Raw genomic sequence first — 18,720 nt, forward strand, 5'->3', positions numbered from 1 at the left:
CATACAAGAAACTAGAAATAAGTTAGCTTACATTACATACTATTTAGATTTTCCATATGCACATATATTAATTTTATACTATTAAAAATTTGAAGAACTTGGACAAATTTGTTTGGATTTGAAAAGAAAGATTGAATGTATATAAGAAAGCATTGAGCCTCATGATTTTTATGAAAAACAGACATTTCTATTAGACATAAGATATACCTTATTTAAGAGATAAATAAAATAAAATCTGTTTATTTTTTCAATAATTTAGAAACTAATCTTTAGCATATGATAAAATAAGCTATGCATTTTAAAATGCAATTATTAAAATGATGATTTCTTTCCTCCAGTTGTAAATGTCTACCTTATTTAACAAGCATACCTTCTAAAGCTTTGGAGTTTTATATCTGGACATAAATCTTTAAGTTGTATGTTGATAATGCAAAAATTGAATTTCATCCCTAATATTGCCATGTAACCTATGAAGTTAAAAGTTCCTGCCATTATATTTTATATTAGTTTCAAATTTGTGTGAATCTTGGACAGATCCATGGCATCCAATTATCTGAAATTATTCTTTGTTTCAAAAATGTGTTCAAAAAATACATTTAATCTAATTTATTGATAGCATCCATATGTCCACAACTGTAAAATATAACCTAGGTAGTCCCTGGAACTCACCTACCAATGCTTTGTTGTTGTTTTTCTGTGACTAAGTCACCTCTGATTCTTTGCCACCCCATGGACTGCAACACCCCAGACTTCCCTGTCCTTTACTGTCTCCCAGAGTTTGCTCAAATTCACATCCATTGAGTCGGTGAAGCTATCTAACCATCTCATCCTTTGCCACCCCCTTCTCCTTTTGCCTTCAATCTTTCCCAGCATCAGTGGGAACCAATGAGCTGGTTCTTGACATCAGGTGGCCAAAGTATTGTAGCTTCAGCTTCAGCATCAGTCCTTTAATGAATATTCAGGATTGATTTCCTCTAGGATTGACTCCTCAGAAATGTTTTTCTGCTCTGCAACCGTTGTACTATCAGTCAATAAGCACATTTTTTTAATGGATCTGAGGACTGGAGGTAATTGTCAAGGTTTGTTTTCCATGTTTTCCCCGTCTTAGCACTTGTATTATTAAATCAACACTTCACAAAGCTGACCCCAAACAGACCTGAGATGTAAATGAGGTTGGTCTTTGGACCTCCTCCTTCGTTATTTTGGGATTTAGTGCCCAATTATGACACTCAAGGTTTTGATGTTACCCTAGGCTGCTCAAAGTTCTTTCTTTCACATCAACTGGACCTACTCACCCACCCCAGAAGCAGTATAGTCTCTTCTGTCTGCACCTTTCATTCAGCAAACCCACTGAAGATTCTCCAATTGCCTGGTCAATTATGGATCGCTCCCATAGAAAAGAGGGTTGGAGAATTAGCAAACTATTGTTCAGATACTATTTGGGCAAAAGACCTGAGTGATTTGAAAATGGTTAATTGACAAAAGAAAATGGTAGAAAAAGTGCTGTGTACACAGATATTCAATGAACAATAATGGAGATAATTGTTTTTACTTACCTCATAACACATTATTTGCATAAAGATTTTTTTTTCTGCAGAGATTTTTAAATCTAGTTTATCTTCCTGCAATAATTTATAGGTGCTATTAAATATTAATAAGGCAAAATCAGTTCAAAGCATTGGTTAGTTTATTTAAAACAATATATTGATGCTAAAAGGGAAGTGTTTTTGAAGTATATTATGAAAGCTAAAAAAAATTAAAAGGAAATTAAAGAAAATATACTCAATCTCAGATACTGTGGGGAAACCTCTTTTAAATGTTTGGCATTTTTTCCTTTTAGTATGATTTCTATATAAGTTTATACATTAACTAAAATATAGCTGAGTATCAAACATATATCCTTCTGTTTATAGAACATTTTATTGTGAATAAAAATTCTTTTTCTCAGACTCAGGGAACTCAAACCAGGCCTCTGTAACAACCTAGAGAGAGGGAGGTAGGAGGGAGATTCAAGAGGGAGGGGACATATGTATATAGCTGATTCATGTTGATGTTTGGCAGAAACCAACACAATTCCGTGAAGCACTTATCCTTAAATTAAAAAATAAATAAATTTTAAAAAGATGAAAAAAAACTTCTGTGCTGTGATATACACCCATTTTCTCTTGATGTATAATAATGTATTTCCCTAAATTTCTATATTTATGTTGTCTTCATTTATTGTTATAAATAATTCTAAAATAAAAGTCTGAAGATGCATACGAATAGAACTTTTGTAACCACACATCACTTTTTTAATTTTTATAGAATTATGGTCAGATGAATCTGAATCTCTTTACTTAAACGGTTGTCAAGCCAGGTCTATCTCATGTCTTCCTTGCAGGATTGGTTTCTTTTACTCCTAAATTAGGACTTGATTTTTCTTCTTATTCTGTTATATTATTTGAACTTATCATCTGTTAGAGTACTCTTGAAACTCAATTTCATCATTTAAATGTTTTAGTTTTCATTTCATATAAATATTGATATATGTGCATATATATATGCATACATACACATACTTCTTCTATGTTGTTATAAAAAATCTTTTACAAGAAAGAGTGAAAGACCAAGTCCTGTGTGGAATGCCCACAAACACTATGAGTATCTGGTTTTGAGTTTTATTTAACATGTTTCCTTTCTATTCTTAAGATTTATGATTCCTGAGCATAAAAGTCTTTTGAGTTACTTTTAAATATTTCAATACTTGTGCTATTTTCAATATTTTTTAATAATAGTTTCTGTAGAGAGTGACTGTCTTCATGAATATTTAACCAAACAAAAGTAATAAACTGAGGTAATTCTCTGCACTGTTTAACATCTATTTTAAACGATGATTCACATTATGTTTATTAAAATAAGGTGAAAAATTTAGAAAGCATTTATTAAACTCTTTCAAAGTGGTTAGAATTCTCTTAAATAATAAACATTTCTTTTTATTTTGATGAAAAATAGCATACCTGCTTAGCATGTGAACAAATTACACATGCTTTATTGTGTCTCTAGTGAAGTATTCTGAATCACACAAAAGATATTTATGATGATGATAGTTTCTCTTTTTTAAATTCAGTTTCATATTTATTATTAGGCTTGAAATTGAGGAGTTTTAGAATAATGCCTTATTTTCAATACAGGACATGTTTATCTGCAGAGTGGAATTTGAAACTTGGTTCTGTTAACTAATTACTTGAATTGAATACTCAAAACTTTACCTTTATTTATTTATTTTTTTCATTTATTTTTATTAGTTGGAGGCTAATTACTTTACAATATTATAGTGGTTTTTGCCATACATTGACATGAATCAGCCATGGATCTACATGTATTCCCCATCCCAATCCCCACTTCCGCCTCCCTCCCCATCCCATCCCTCTGGGTCTTCCCAGTGCACCAGCCCTGAGCACTTGTCTCATGCATCCAACCTGGACTGGTGATCTGTTTCACCCTTGATAGTATACTTGTTTCAATACTATTCTCTCAGAACATCCCACCCTCGCCTTCTCCCACAGAGTCCAAAAGTCTGTTCTGTACATCTGTGTCTCTTTTTCTGTTTTGCATATAGGGTTATCATTACCATCTTTTTAAATTCCATATATATGTGTTAGTATACTGTATTGGTCTTTATCTTTCTGGCTTACTTCGCTCTGTATAATGGGCTCCTTTTTCATCCATCTCATTAGAATTAATTCAAATGAATTCTTTTTAATGGCTGAGTAATATTCCATTGTGTATATGTACCATACCTTCCTTATCCATTCGTCTGTTGATGGGCATCTAGGTTGCTTCCATGTCCTGGCAATTATAAACAGTGCTGCAATGAACATTGGGGTGCACGTGTCTCTTTCAGATCTAGTTTCCAAGGTGTGTATGTCCAGGAGTGGGACTACTGGGTCATATGGCAGTTCTATTGAATAGTAAAATAATAATAATAAATACCAATATCACTGCTTTTTAAGGTGTGTCAATGAAATGCGTGCATGTCGTGTCTGACTCCTTGAGATTTTATGAACTTAGCCCACCAGGCTCCGCTGTCCATGGAATTCTCCAGGCAAGAATACTGGTGTGGGTTGCCATGCCCTCCTCCAGGGGATCATCCTGCCCCAGGGATCCAACCCACCTCTCCTGGAATGGCCTGCATTACAGGTGTATTCTTTACCACAGAGCCACTAGGAAAGCCCTCCAATGGGACAGTATATGTTAAATTACAATGGTATTATTTGGTAAATACCAGGGAGCTTTTTAAAACACCTTCTTCACTGCTTATACAGGACTTATTATTAGTTTGAATGAATAAGTCTTCATAACTGTATTAGAAAACTAGTAGGTAAGTGATCTATTAATTTTATGAGAGGGAGAGTAAGCTCACAAAATATATCGTTAATATTTCAAAATATGGGTAACTTAGAAACTTCAAACATTGTATTGTTGAACAAAATGACCTTCACAGGTCATTTAGTAAATGGTGCTTGAAGTATGCTTGGGGTGCAAAGAGTGAAATGAATGACATTAGTCTGACACAACATATCCTGTGGAATCAGTGTGTAACTTTTCTTTCCTCATTTAGCTTTCATTGAGTGAAGAATACAATTTCAACTGAGCACTGAGTTGGAGATTCAGACAACTAGAGTTTTATTACCTGCTCCATCACTGACACACAGTGGGCCATTAAGAAAAAATTACTTTTCCGCTCTAAACATCAGAATTCCCTTTTTAAGAATGGAAACGAATTTGGTGGCTTGGAAAATAGTATTGGATTTGGTAAATGTAGGTACACTTTTATATCATTCTATTTAATGAGACAATGAAATTCATGCTGTGTTTATAATGCAAAGAAATAGCAAATAGGTATAGCTGTAAATAGTGATGATGGTGGTGATGATGATGAGAGTAATAAAAAGTAAACAACTACACAGGAAATTATTAATACATCAGTCAGTGTAGCCATACTTATGCAACATGATGTGTCGTGTTGTGAATGTGGAAGGGCAAAATCACCTGTGTTCTTCAAGAGCCTCACCAGTGTAATTATCCCTATCCAGTGTGACCTAAAGCGGCATCACTATACAGATAAAAAATAAATAAATAAATAAAGTCACCCTGAGTTTGATTTTGATGATTGTCATCCCCACCATTCAGTATGACTGATTCTATTATTCAGTCGTGTGTGACTGTTTGTGACACTTTGGTCTATAGCCAGCCAGGCTCCTCTCTCCATGAGATTTTCTAGGCAGGAATACTGGAGTGGGTTGCATTTCCTCCTCCAGGGTATGTTTCTGACCCAAGGATCAAATCTTCATCTCCTGTGGCTCCTGTATTGCAGACGGGTTCTTTACGTGCTGAACGATCAGAGAAAGGTGTGAAAGGGAAAGTCACTCAGTTGTGTCCGACTCTTTGTGACCCCGTGGACTCTACAGTCCATGGAATTCTCTAGGCAAGAATACTGGAGTGGGTAGCCATTCCCTTCTCCAGGGGATCTTCCCAACCCAGGGATTGAACCCAGGTCTCCCACACTGCAAGCAGATTCTTTATTATCTGAGCCACCAGGGAAGCCCCTACCATTTAGTATTTTTAATGAATGTGTAAGCACAAGTGTATGATAATATATTTGTAGTTCTCCAAACTGTGGATCAAGGGGTGTATATAAACAAGTCAAAACAGTCGGTTGACACAAGAAGAGGAACTATATTCACCAACAAAATGATTCTAAACCGGTCTTCACACCCATCAGGAGATTCTGTTACGAACTAGAAATCATGAAGACACTCAGAAGGTGAGTAAGGTGAGTCAGTTCAGTTCAGTCGCTCAATCGTGTCCGACTCTTTGCGACCCCATGAATCGCAGGACGCCAGGCCTACCTGTCCCTCACAAACTCCCGGAGTTTACTCAAACTCATACCCATCGAGTCAGTGATGCCATCCAGCCAGTGATGCCATCCAGCCATCTCATCCTCTGTCGTCCCCTTCTCCTCCTGCCCCCAACCCCTCCCAGAATCAGGGTCTTTTCCAATGACTCAAATATTATGAGGTGGCCAAAGCATTGGAGTTTCAGCTTCAGCATCAGTCCTTCCAAGGAACACCCAGGACTGATCTTCAGGATGGACTGGTTGGATCTCCTTGCAGTCCAAGGGACTCTCAAGAGTCTTCGCCAACACCATAGTTCAAAAACATCAATTTTTCAGCACTCAGCTTTCTTCACAGTCCAACTCTCACATCCATACATGACCACTGGAAAAACCATAGCCTTGACTAGATGGAACTTTGTTGGCAAAGTAATGTCTCTGCTTTTTAATATGCTGTCTAGGTTGGTCATAACTTTCCTTCCAAGGAGTAAGTGTCTTTTAATTTCATGGCTGCAATCACCATCTGCAGTGATTTTGGAGCCCAGAAAAACAAAGTCTGACACTGTTTCCACTGTTTCCCCATCTATTTCCCATGAAGTGATGGGACCAGATACCATGATCTTAGTTTTCTGAATGTTCAGCTTTAAGCCAACATTTTCACCCCCTTCTTTCACTTTTATCAAGAGACTTTTTAGTTCCTCTTCACTTTCTGCCATAAGGGTGGTGTCATCTGCATATCTGAGGTTATTGATATTTCTCCCAGCAATCTTGATTCCAGCTTGTGCTTCTCCCAGCCCAGCGTTTCTCATGATGTACTCGGCATATAAGTTAAATAAGCATGGTGACAATATACAGCCTTGACCTACTCCTTTTCCTATTTGGAACCGGTCTGTTGTTCCATGTCCAGTTCTAACTGCTGTTTCCTGACCTGCATGCAGGTTTCTCAAGAGGCAGGTCAGGTGGTCTGGTATTCTCATCTCTTTCAGAATTTTCCACAGTTTGTTGTGATCCACACAGTCAAAGGCTTTTGCATAGTCAACAAAGCAGAAATAGATGTTTTTCTGGAACTCTCTTGCTTTTAGGACCTAAATCAAATCCCTTATGACTGACTATACAGTGGAAGTGAGGAATAGATTTAAGGGATTAGATCTGATAGACAGAGAGCCTGAGGAACTATGGACAGAGGTTCATGACATTGTACAGGAGACAGGGATCAAGACCATCCCCATGGAAAAGAAATGCAAAAAGGCAAAATAATGGCCTGAGGAGGCCTTACAAATAGCTGTGAAAAGAAGAGAAGCAAAAAGCAAAGGAGAAAAGGAAAGATATTCCCATTTGAATGCAGAGTTCTGAAGAATAGCCAGGAGAGATAAGAAAGCCTTCCTCAGCAATCAAGGCAAAGAAATAGAGGAAAACAACAGAATGGGAAAGACTAGAGATCTCTTCAAGAAAATTAGAGATACCAAGGGAACATTTCATGTGAATATGGGTTCGATAAAGGACAGAAATGGTATGGACCTAACAGAAGCAGAAGATATTCAGAAAAGGTGGCAAGAATACACAGAAGAACTGTACAAAAAAGATCTTCATGACCCAGATAATCACGAGGGTGTGATCACTCACCTAGAGCCAGACATGCTGGAATGTGAATTCAGATGGGCCTTAGAAAGCATCACTATGAACAAAGCTAATGGAGGTGATGGAATTCCAGTTGAGCTATTTCAAATCCTGAAAGGTAATGCCTTGAAAGTGCTGCACTAAATATGCCAGCAAATTCGGAAAACAACAATGGCCACAGGACTGGAAAAGGTCATTTTTCATTCCAATCCCTAAGAAAGGCAATCCCAAAGAATGTTCAAACTACTGCATAATTGCACTCATCTCACACGCTAGTAAAGTAATACTCAAAATTCTCCAAGCCAGGCTTCAGCAATACATGAACTGTGAACTCCCAGGTGTTCAAGCTGGTTTTAGAAAAGGCAGAGGAACCAGAGATCAAATTGTCAATATCCGCTGGATCATCGAAAAAGCAAGAGAGTAAGGTGAATAGCCAGACACAAAAAGGAGCAGATTAACTATAGTCTGATGTCCTTACGGATATGTTGGAGTGAGAAAGATATGCATGTGAAGACAAGGACAGTTCAGTTCAGCTAGTTCAGTCGCTCAGTTGTGTCTGACTCTTTGTGACCCCATGAACCACAGCATGCCAGGCCTTCCTGTCCATCACCAACTCCCAGAGTTTACTCAAACTCATACCCATCGAGTCAGTGATGCCATCCAGCCATCTCATCCTCTGTCGTCCCCTTCTCCTCCTGCCCCCAATCCCTCCCAGCATCAGGGTCTTTTCTAGTGAGTTAACTCCTCGCATGAGGTGGCCAAAGCATTGGAGTTTCAGCTTCAGCATCAGTCCTTCCAAGGAACACCCAGGACTGATCTGCTTTAGGATGGACTGGTTGGATCTCTTTGCAGTCCAGGGGACTCTCAAGAATCTTCTCCAACATCACAGTTCAAAATCATCCATTTTTCGGCGCTCAGCTTTCCTCACAGTCCAACTTTCACATCGTTACATGACCACTGGAAAAACCATAGCCTTGACTAGATGGAACTTTGTTGGCAAAGTAATGTCTCTGCTTTTCAATATGCTATCTAGGTTGGTCATAACTTCCCTTCCAAGGAGCAAGCATCTTTTAATTTCATGGCTGCAATCACCGTCTGCAGTGATTTTGGAGCCCAAAAAAATAGTCTGACACTGTTTCCACTGTTTCCCCATCTATTTCCCATGAAGTGATGGGACCAGATGCCATGATCTTAGTTTTCTGAATGTTGAGCTTTAAGCCAACTTTTTCACTCTCCTCTTTCACTTTCATCAAGAGGCTTTTTAGTTCCTTTCACTTTCTGCCATAAAGGTGGAGTCGTCTGCATATCTGAGGTGACTGATATTTCTCCTGGCAATCTTGATTCCAGTTTGTGCTTCTCCCAGCCCAGCGTTTCTCATGGTGTATTCTGCATATAATTTAATTAAGCAGGGTGACAATATACAGCCTTGACCTACTCCTTTTCCTATTTGGAGCCGGTCTGTTGTTCCATGTCCAGTTCTAACTGTTGCTTCCTGACCTGCATACAGGTTTCTCAAGAGACAGGTCAGGTGGTCTGGTATTCCCATCTCTTTCAGAATTTTCCACAGTTTATAGTGTTCCACACAGTCAAAGGCTTTGGCATAGTGAATAAAGCAGAAATAGATGTTTTTCTGGAACTCTCTTGCTTTTTCAATGATCCAGTGGGTGTTGACAATTTGATCTCTGGTTCCTCTGCTTTTTCTAAAATCAGCTTGACCATATGGAAGTTCACAGTTCACATATTGCTGAAGCCTGGCTTGGAGAATTTTGAGTATTACTTTACTAGCATGTGAGATGAGTGCAATTGTGCGGTAGTTTGAGCATTCTTTGGGATTGCCTTTTTTTGAGATTGGAATGAAAAATGACCTTTTCCAGTCCTGTGGCCATTGTTGTTTTCCGAATTTGCTGGCATATTTAGTGCAGCACTTTCAAGGCATTATCTTTCAGGATTTGAAATAGCTCAACTGGAATTCCATCACCTCCATTAGCTTTGTTCATAGTGATGCTTTCTAAGGCCCACTTGACTTCACATTCCAGGATTTCTGGCTGTAAGTGAGTGATCACACCCTCGTGATTATCTGGGTCATGAAGATCTTTTTTGTACAGTTCTTCTGTGTATTCTTGCCACCTTTTCTGAATATCTTCTGCTTCTGTTAGGTCCATACCATTTCTGTCCTTTATCGAACCCATATTCACATGAAATGTTCCCTTGGTATCTCTAATTTTCTTGAAGAGATCTCTAGTCTTTCCCATTCTGTTGTTTTCCTCTATTTCTTTGCCTTGATTGCTGAGGAAGGCTTTCTTATCTTTCCTGGCTATTCTTCAGAACTCTGCATTCAAATGGGAATATCTTTCCTTTTCTCCTTTGCTTTTTGCTTCTCTTCTTTTCACAGCTATTTGTAAGGCCTCCTCAGGCAACCATTTTGCCTTTTTGCATTTCTTTTCCATGGGGATGGTCTTGATCCCTGTCTCCTGTACAATGTCATGAACCTATGTCCATAGTTCATCAGGCACTCTGTCTATCCCAACTAGTCCCTTAAACCTATTTCTCACTTCCACTGTATAGTCATAAGGAATTTGATTTAGGTCCTACCTGAATAGTCTAGTGGTTTTCCCTACTTTCTTCAGTTTAAGTCTGAATTTGGCAATAAGGAGTTCACGATCTGAGCCACAGTCAGCTCCTGGTCTTGTTTCTGCTGACTGTATAGAGCTTCTACATCTTTGGCTGCAAAGAATGTAATCAATCTGATTTCATTGTTGACCATCTGGTGATGTCCATGTGTAGTCTTCTCTTGGGTTGTTGGAAGAGGATGTTTGCTATGACCAGTGTGTTCTGTTGGCAAAACTCTATTAGCCTTTGCCCTGCTTCATTCGGTACTTCAAGGCCAAATTTGCCTGTTACTCCAGGTATTTCTTGACCTTAATTTTGCATTCCAGTCCCCTATAATGAAAAGGACCTCTTTTTTGGGTTTTAGTTCTAAAAGGTCTTGTAGGTATTCATAGAGCCGTTCAACTTGAGCTTCTTCAGCATTACTGGTTGGGGCATAGGTTTGGATTACCGTGATATTGAATGGTTTGCCTTTGAAACAAACAGAGATCATTCTGTCGTTTTTGAGATTGCATCCAAGTACTGTATTTCAGACTCTTTTGTTGACCATGATGGCTACTCCATTTCTTCTAAGGGATTCCTGCCCACAGTAGTAGATATAATGGTCATCTGAGTTAAATCACCCATTCCAGTCCATTTTAGTTTGCTGATTCCTAGAATGTCGATGTTCACTCTTGCCATCTCCTGTTTGACCACTTCCAATTTGCCTTGATTCATGGACCTAACATTCCAGGTTTCTATGCAATATTGCTCTTTACAGCATCGGACCTTGCTTCTATCACCAGTCACATCCACAACTGGGTGTTGTTTTTGCTTTGGCTCCATCCCTTCATTCTTTCTGAAGTTATTTCTCCACTGATCTCCAGTAGCATATTGGGCACCTACTGACCTGGGGAGTTCATCTTTCAGTGTCCAATCATTTTGCCTTCTCATACTGTTCATGGGGTTATCAAGGCAAGAACACGGAAGTGGTTTGCAATTCCCTTCTCCAGTGGACCACATTCTGTCAGACCTCTCCACGATGACCCGACCAACTTGGGTGGCCCCACACGGCATGGCTTAGTTCCAGTGAGTTAGACAAAGCTGTGGTCCTGTGATCAGATTGGCTAGTTTTCTGTGATTATGGTTTCAGTGTGTCTGCCCTTTGATGTCCTGTCACAACACCTACTTGGGTTTCTCTTACCTTGGACGTTAGGTACCTCCTCTGGGCCACCGCCCCAACCTCAGACATAGGGTAGCTCCTCTCAGCCACTCCTGTGCTATCACAGCCTGGCACTCTCGGTTGCCACCCCTGACTTTGGGCGAGGGGTAGCTCCTCTTGGCCATGCTTCTGTAAGGTCCGTCACAGCCAGCGCGCTTATGTGAAGACAAGTACAATTAGCTGTGAATTAGGAAGAGACTTTTCAAAGTCTTTATAAAATGGAAAGAGCTTTTAATCAGATCAAAGGTGACCCACAGTTGTTTAGGACTAATCAGGGTAAGTCTGAATCTTGTTTTTATATCCCTAGGAGAAGAAAACAAGGCATTGGACACAAGAAAATGTCAGTGAATAACAACTGTAGTCACATTTTCATTTTTTTCCCTTAAAAATGTAATTAAAACTACAAGTATACATATGTTCCTTCACTCCTGAAACCCCTTCCAATCTCCCATTCCATTCCACCTCTAGGTTATCACAGAACACTGGGTGGAGCTCCCTGTTTTACGCAGCAAATTCTCATGAGTTATCTATTTTACATATGGTAATACCCATTTCCATGGTATTCTCTCAATTCATCCCACTCTCTCCTTCCCCTACTGTATCCACAAGTCTGTTCTCTTATGTCTGTGTCTGTATTGCTGCCCTGCAAATGGGTTCATCATTTTCGATTGTTAATGTCTCTAGGTTATTCATGTATGCTATAAATATGGATTTACATGATTTTAACCCGTTAGATAGAGCCATGTTTAAGAAGGCGGGCTTCCCAGGTGGCAGTGGGGTAACAAATAGAACATAAACATCAACTCCATTCTTATGGACCAAATAGTGGGAGAGAGACAACAATAAATAAAATATTTTTGAAAGGAAATAAATTTAAAAATCAATAAATCAACAAACAAACAAGTACAAGCAGAAATGAAGTCTGCAAACCTAGAACAATACTTGTGAAGAATATAAAATTTCGGTGAGAAAAAATTTTAATAAGTTGCTGCTGCTGCTGCTAAGTCACTTCAGTCGTGTCCGACTCAGTGCGACCCCACAGACGGCAGCCCACCAGGCTCCCCTGTCCCTGGGATTCTCCAGGCAAGAACACTGGAGTGGGTTGCTGTTTCTTTCTCCAATACGTGAAAGTGAAAAGTGAAAGTGAAGTCGCTCAGTCCTGTCCGACTCTTAGCGACCCCGTGGACTGCAGCACACCAGGCTCCTCCATCCATGGGATTTTCCAGGCAAGAGTACTGGAGTGGGTGCCATTGCCTTCTCCGTTTAATAAATTAGCCATCCAGAAAAAGATTAATGGATTTAGTCATTCATATTTTTACCAATTAACTATGAAGAGGAATTCTGGAAAGACAGCAGCATGCTTTCGCATTCCTAAACCCTTCTCCTTTCCAAATTAAAACCACTTCCAGGACTGCTCTCCTGGTCTAATGACTAAGGCACTGAACTCCAATACAGGGGGCTCAGGTTTGATCCCTGGTTAGGGAAATAGATCCCTTACGCCACGACTCATGTTTGCTGTTGTGGATCGCCAAGTCATGTCTGACTCTTTGCGACCCCATAGACTGGCGCCCGCCAGGCTCTTCTGTCCATGAGATTTCCCAGGCAAGAATACTGGAGTGGGTTGCCTTGTCCTTCTGCATGAGATTTTTCCTACCCAGGGATTGAATTCATGTCTCCTGTGTCTCGTCTCCTGCATTGGAAGGCGGATTCTTTACCACTGAGACACCAGGAAAGCCGAAAAGATCACACGTGCTGGACCTAAAGATCCCATGTACCAGAACTAAGTGCCACAATTAAGACCAGGTGCAGCCAAATAAATAAATAAATATGTATTTTAAAAAGACTTACCATATTAAACAAACAAAAAGCTCTCAAAAGAAAACCCTCAAAAATCCACTAAGTATCCCAAGGGAGAAAGCAAGCCCCAGATTTCTTTATCCTAGGTGCTCAGAGAGAGCCAAGAAACCATACATCCCTAATTAATACTGGCATTATCATTATTATTTTATTTTACTTGGAAGAGCCCATCTGTGAGGAACACAAAAACCAGTAGTACAGTTGAGTACCACTACTTTGATTTGTGCTAAGGCACTAGCAGTGTTACCCACTGATGCTTTTTTACTATCACTGGAAAGGTCAACACAGTACTTCCACGAGTCCCTGAAAGTGATGAAAACGATTTCTTACAGTTTTTTTAAACTAGACTTGCAGAAGTCCTGGGCATCTTTCAGGGAATGTCATCGTGTTCCATTGGCTAGAGAAGAGCACACAAAAGTAAGGTTTAATAGAGTTTTGGACGACTGACATTGCTCAAGGCTTACTGATGAAGAATAAGCAAAGGCATTGACATCAATGCTAATTTTGGTGTTAGAAGATATTGTCAAATTAAAATTTTCCTTGCAAACATGGAGATAAGATAATATCTCATCTGCAGAACTGTCCTTTTCCCTTGCAAGTGGATGAATCTACAGATATGGCTGGACTCGCTCATTTGCTTATATTTATCTGTTAAGGATACTAAATAAGCAACTGGAAAGAGCTTGTTTTATGTGATTTTTTGGCCCCAAGCACAAGTGTCACTGAATATTAGAAATGTTGAGTAATTTTTCTTTAGAGAAAATTCTTCCCTCCCATTAGTCAAATAACTCTCTAACATGACAGTGTCATTTTTCTCAGCATTTTTAGGTGTAGATGGTCGACAGAATGAGTCTTCTTTTTTAATCCAATAATCGTTCCTCAAATATAACATTTTGTTGTAGTTTAGTTGCTTAGTCTTGTCCTACTCTTTTGTGACTCCATGGACTGTAGCCCACCAGGCTCCTCTGCCCATGAAATTTCCCAGGCAAAAATATTAGAGATCTTCTCAAGGGGACCTTCCCAACCCAGAGATCCAACCCACTTCTCTGGTATTGGAAGTGGATTCTTTACTGCTGAGCCACAGGGAAGCCCCAACTATAGTATATATTTGCTCTATTTCAAAATAAACAATTACACTGTAAAATAGGAGCTATAATAGCTAAAAGGTTAAAACATTTTTTAAAAAGTTATAAAAATCAGATAATTTCTACTTTTTTTATTTCCATATAGGTATAGGGAGAATCTTAGAATTTCAAAATAAGATTCATTGGATGATAATGAGCTAACAAAGAATAAAAGTATAATTGGTGAATGAGTGATAGTAATAAAATAGTGTAAGTACTAATGAAAAATTAAGTGCATGGATGAAAATACAAATATTTATATGCTATTACTAGGTTTCAGAAAACATAGGAATATTCCATATGCTATTACTAGGTTTCAGAAAACATAGGAATATTCCACACAAGGTTTCAGAAAACATAGGAATATTCCACACAAGTATTCCATTTACATTAAAAGCACACGTCCTGCATAACATGTAGTTTTGGGAAAAATGTACTGTACACTTACGCATGAGTGAAAGTAAAAAGGCAACAAGGTCTCCTTATTATCATGGGAGTTATTTGACTTGGCAGAACCCTTGAAATGGTCTTGGGAATTTCTAGGGGTCTCTTAACTACACTTTTGAGAATAACTGTCCTACTGGAAAAGAGGGTGGCTCAAGAATCTATTAAGCTGAATTGTAGATTATTACAACAAAGTTACAGTTTTCACATTTTCTCTTTGACTGAAAATTTTAATTTCAAATCACATTTATATTAATAAATTCAAAGAACTATTTTTCCAAGGATAAATTTTAATCCATATTTCTCTCTTTCTATATACATGTGTAGGTCTATGTTTTTGATTTATAAGAAGAAAATCATTCAGATTGTTTAATATAACAATTGATTTTAATAATAATTAAAGCATAGCTATAGGGGTTTTTTTGCAAAGAAGAATAAATGACAACTTTATGAAAATGATTTCATCTTGTGAAATTTTTGTCTGCTATGGACAGGAATTCTAAAATATTTTCTTAGCTTCAATAGACTCAGCAAGCACCATGTACTAAGAACATTAACCTCACAATTTAAAAATTATTTCTTCAGGACATACACCCGAATGTGTCAAGGTGATAAAGTCAGACTGAAATAATGGCCCTTTCAGATGCAGTGATAATGGCCACTGAATTGTCAAGTCATGAATGCTCTGGTCTGGAAGAAACATTATTGGTTGTCTAGTTCAATTACCCATAAATACTTCAATATATCCTACAGCTTCCCTGACAAGTTCAGTCTCTGCTTAAATGTCTGCAAATTAATAAAGATTGTACAATTCTTTAGCTTGTCATTTTAGTGTGAAATTTTGCTAGAAGTCCTTCCTTCTACAGTACAAACTTTGGCTTTTTTATGCCAACTTTCCTACTAATTTGATCCTTGAGACCAAGAAGAAATTCTGGCTCCATCATTAACTAGTTTTGAACACTTTGAAAGTCGCCAAACATCTATTCAGTCTTTCATAGAAAATCCTTGGATACAGTTATCTTTAAGGTTTCTTTACATTGTTTCTGCTCTAAAGATGCACAATTTTTCTCTCTCTCCACACACATATGAATCCTTATCAAGTGTGATCTTTTGTTATCTTCTATTCTTTGAAATCCCAATTTTCTTTTCTCTAACATTAAAAATATCCACACTTTTTCATGGGTTATTTGAAAACAGCAAAAATGGTATAATTGAAAATTCTTGCTAAGCTGTGGGTACTCTTTGTCACTCAGTCATGTCCAACTCTTTGTGATCTTATGGACTATAGCCTATCAGGCTTCTCTGTCTGTGGGATTTCCCAGGCAAGAATACTGGAGTGGGTTGCCATGCCCTTCTCCAGGGGATCCTCCTGATTCAGGGATTGAACCCGCATCTCCTGCAAGTCTCCTGCATTGCAGGTGGATTCTTTACCACTGAGCCATGAGGACCATATGTAGAGTGAGTCCTCTCTACATATCAGTAAATAAAACAACACATGGTTTAAATTAAATATTAACATTATAGGAAAATGAATAAAGGCAAGTAATAAGTAGCATTTGAAACAGTTTAGTTAGGCAAAAGAACACACATGTTTATTGCTATATTAAATGATAGTGTTTGGGGGCTATTTCTACCTTTAATGTGGTAGAAAAAGCCATAATAGATTGACCTTTAATCAAGTAACAACTATAAACTCTAGAGGAAACACATTTACATACACATGTACACAGACTTACCCACACACAATATTACTTAGTGACTCTTGGAAAGTGAAGTGGGGAGGGGCAAGATAGGGGTAGGGAATTGGAAGGGACAATCTACTATTAACATGCATAAAATAAATAAGTTACAAGATGTATTATACAGCACAGGGAACATAGCTAATATTTTATAATCACTTTAAGTGTAGTATATAAAATTTTTGAGCAATTTCCCTGGCCATCCAGTGATTAAGACTCTGTGCTTCCAATGCAGGGGCCATGAGTTCAATCCCTAGTTTGAACTAAAAAAAAGAGAAAAGAATCCCTATGCTGTATTACTAATGCTAATATACTATTATAAATCAACTATTCTTCAATTAAAAAAGGAAAATTAACATTAGTATAAAAAGTGATGAAATATAAATAAGGCTCCAGTCTAGTCAATAGCATTTTACCAGTCTTAACATCTTAGTCTTGATAACTGTAATATGAATATACAAGATGCTAAAATTGAGGGAAGTTCTGTGAAAGGTCTTTGGGAATTCTCAATACTACTTGGAAAACTTTTTTATCTATTATAAGGAAAAAAGGGGGAAAAATCCTTGCAATTTGGGGGTGCAAAAACATCAACCAGAAATAATACATTAAATTTAGCTTTACTATTAAATCTTGTTTTTCTGTTCAAAAGACAGGTTAAGAAAACAAAAAACATGCCAAATATTGGGGAAAATACTTGCAGTATGTGTATCTGCCAAGAGACTCATAACCAAAATTCATAAATGACTTTTACAAGTCAACAATAAAAACAGAAACAACTTTATAAATATGATAAAAAATGAACTCATTGACACTTCACAAAAGAAGATAAAGTAATGGTCATAAGCACATGAGAAGATGCTTAACTTGGTCATCAGAAAAATACGGACAGAAATGAGAGCTACACACACATTAGAATGAATGAAATTAAAAAGACTAATCATACTAAGTGTTGATGAGAATGTGGACTATAGAATTAGTCATCAGGAAAATATAAAATTGGATAGCCACTTTGGAAAACAATTTTGCATTTTCTTAAAATTTTAAATATACAACTAGCATATCACCTATCTATTTCACTCTTGCATACTTACACAGAAGAAACACACAGAGACTTGCACATGCGTGTCCATAGCAGTTTTATTCAAAATTGCACCAAACTAGGAATAACCTAATTGTCCATCAGCAAGTATGTGATTAGAAGAACAAAACAATAAGAATGAAGAAATTACTAGTGCATGCAATCACATGGATAAATCTCAAAAATCATTGTGCTGAGTGAGTAAAGCCAGACATCAGAGTCCGTACTACATAATTCCATTTCCATAAATATGAATTGACAGAAAATAAATCAGGGGTTGGCTGTGTTGAAGGTAGAGAAAGGAAATGACTACAAAGGAGCACCAGAAATGGTTTGAAGTTCATGGAAATATTCTGCTTTTTGAGTGTGTTGGTGGTTTCATGGGTGTGTGCATCTGTCAAAGCTCATTTCATGGTATACTTTAAATGTATGCAGTTTATCATTCCTAAAATATATTTCAATAAATTTGATAAACATAAAATGAAATAACAATGTAATTTAGAATCTGGAGACATCTCAGTGACTATTTAGTAACCTTCCTTGAGAGGGGAGCATAGTTTAGAATTTGTACTTTTTTTTTTTTTGCTTCCCAGTCTGTGCTGCATTAACTACGTAAATATATATACATGTATATCTATATAGATGAAAATCCAGACTACTCTAGGATATTTTATAAGACTTTGTATATTCTCATATAAATTCTGAAAGCGACTTATTCTCAAATATGTATTGTCTGGACTGACTGCTTTGTCTTTCTTGCTAAAGGGGAGAGGGAAGGCCACTAGGCTCTAAGAACTTATTAGTTTGCCTGGCTTTTCCAGAAATGATAGAATTCCTCTTAGGATACATTTCCAAAACTTGGAAATGTTTTCAATAAACCATGAGGAGTTTTGGCTCAAGGTCCAGTTCATGCCTCTTGGGCTTCATGGAACACTCAATCTACAACATGTGCTAGAAACCTGGGTGAGGCTGTGATGGAAAACTTCTGCTGTCTATCATCTGCCACTTTGCTTTTTCTTTCATTCAGAGGTCCGCTTCCACCTGCGTGGGAAAGGAAACAGACCAGCAGTAGGATGGGAGATAGAGGCTAACTCTTCTCAGGTCTTGGAGTTTCCCTCAGGGCTTTCTCTTATCCAGCACATCTGAGCTAGTCTCGGATTCTTCAGCTTGTCATT

The sequence above is a fragment of the Dama dama genome, chromosome 28 (assembly GCF_033118175.1).
Source record: "Dama dama isolate Ldn47 chromosome 28, ASM3311817v1, whole genome shotgun sequence".
Classification (NCBI taxonomy): Eukaryota; Metazoa; Chordata; class Mammalia; order Artiodactyla; family Cervidae; genus Dama; species Dama dama.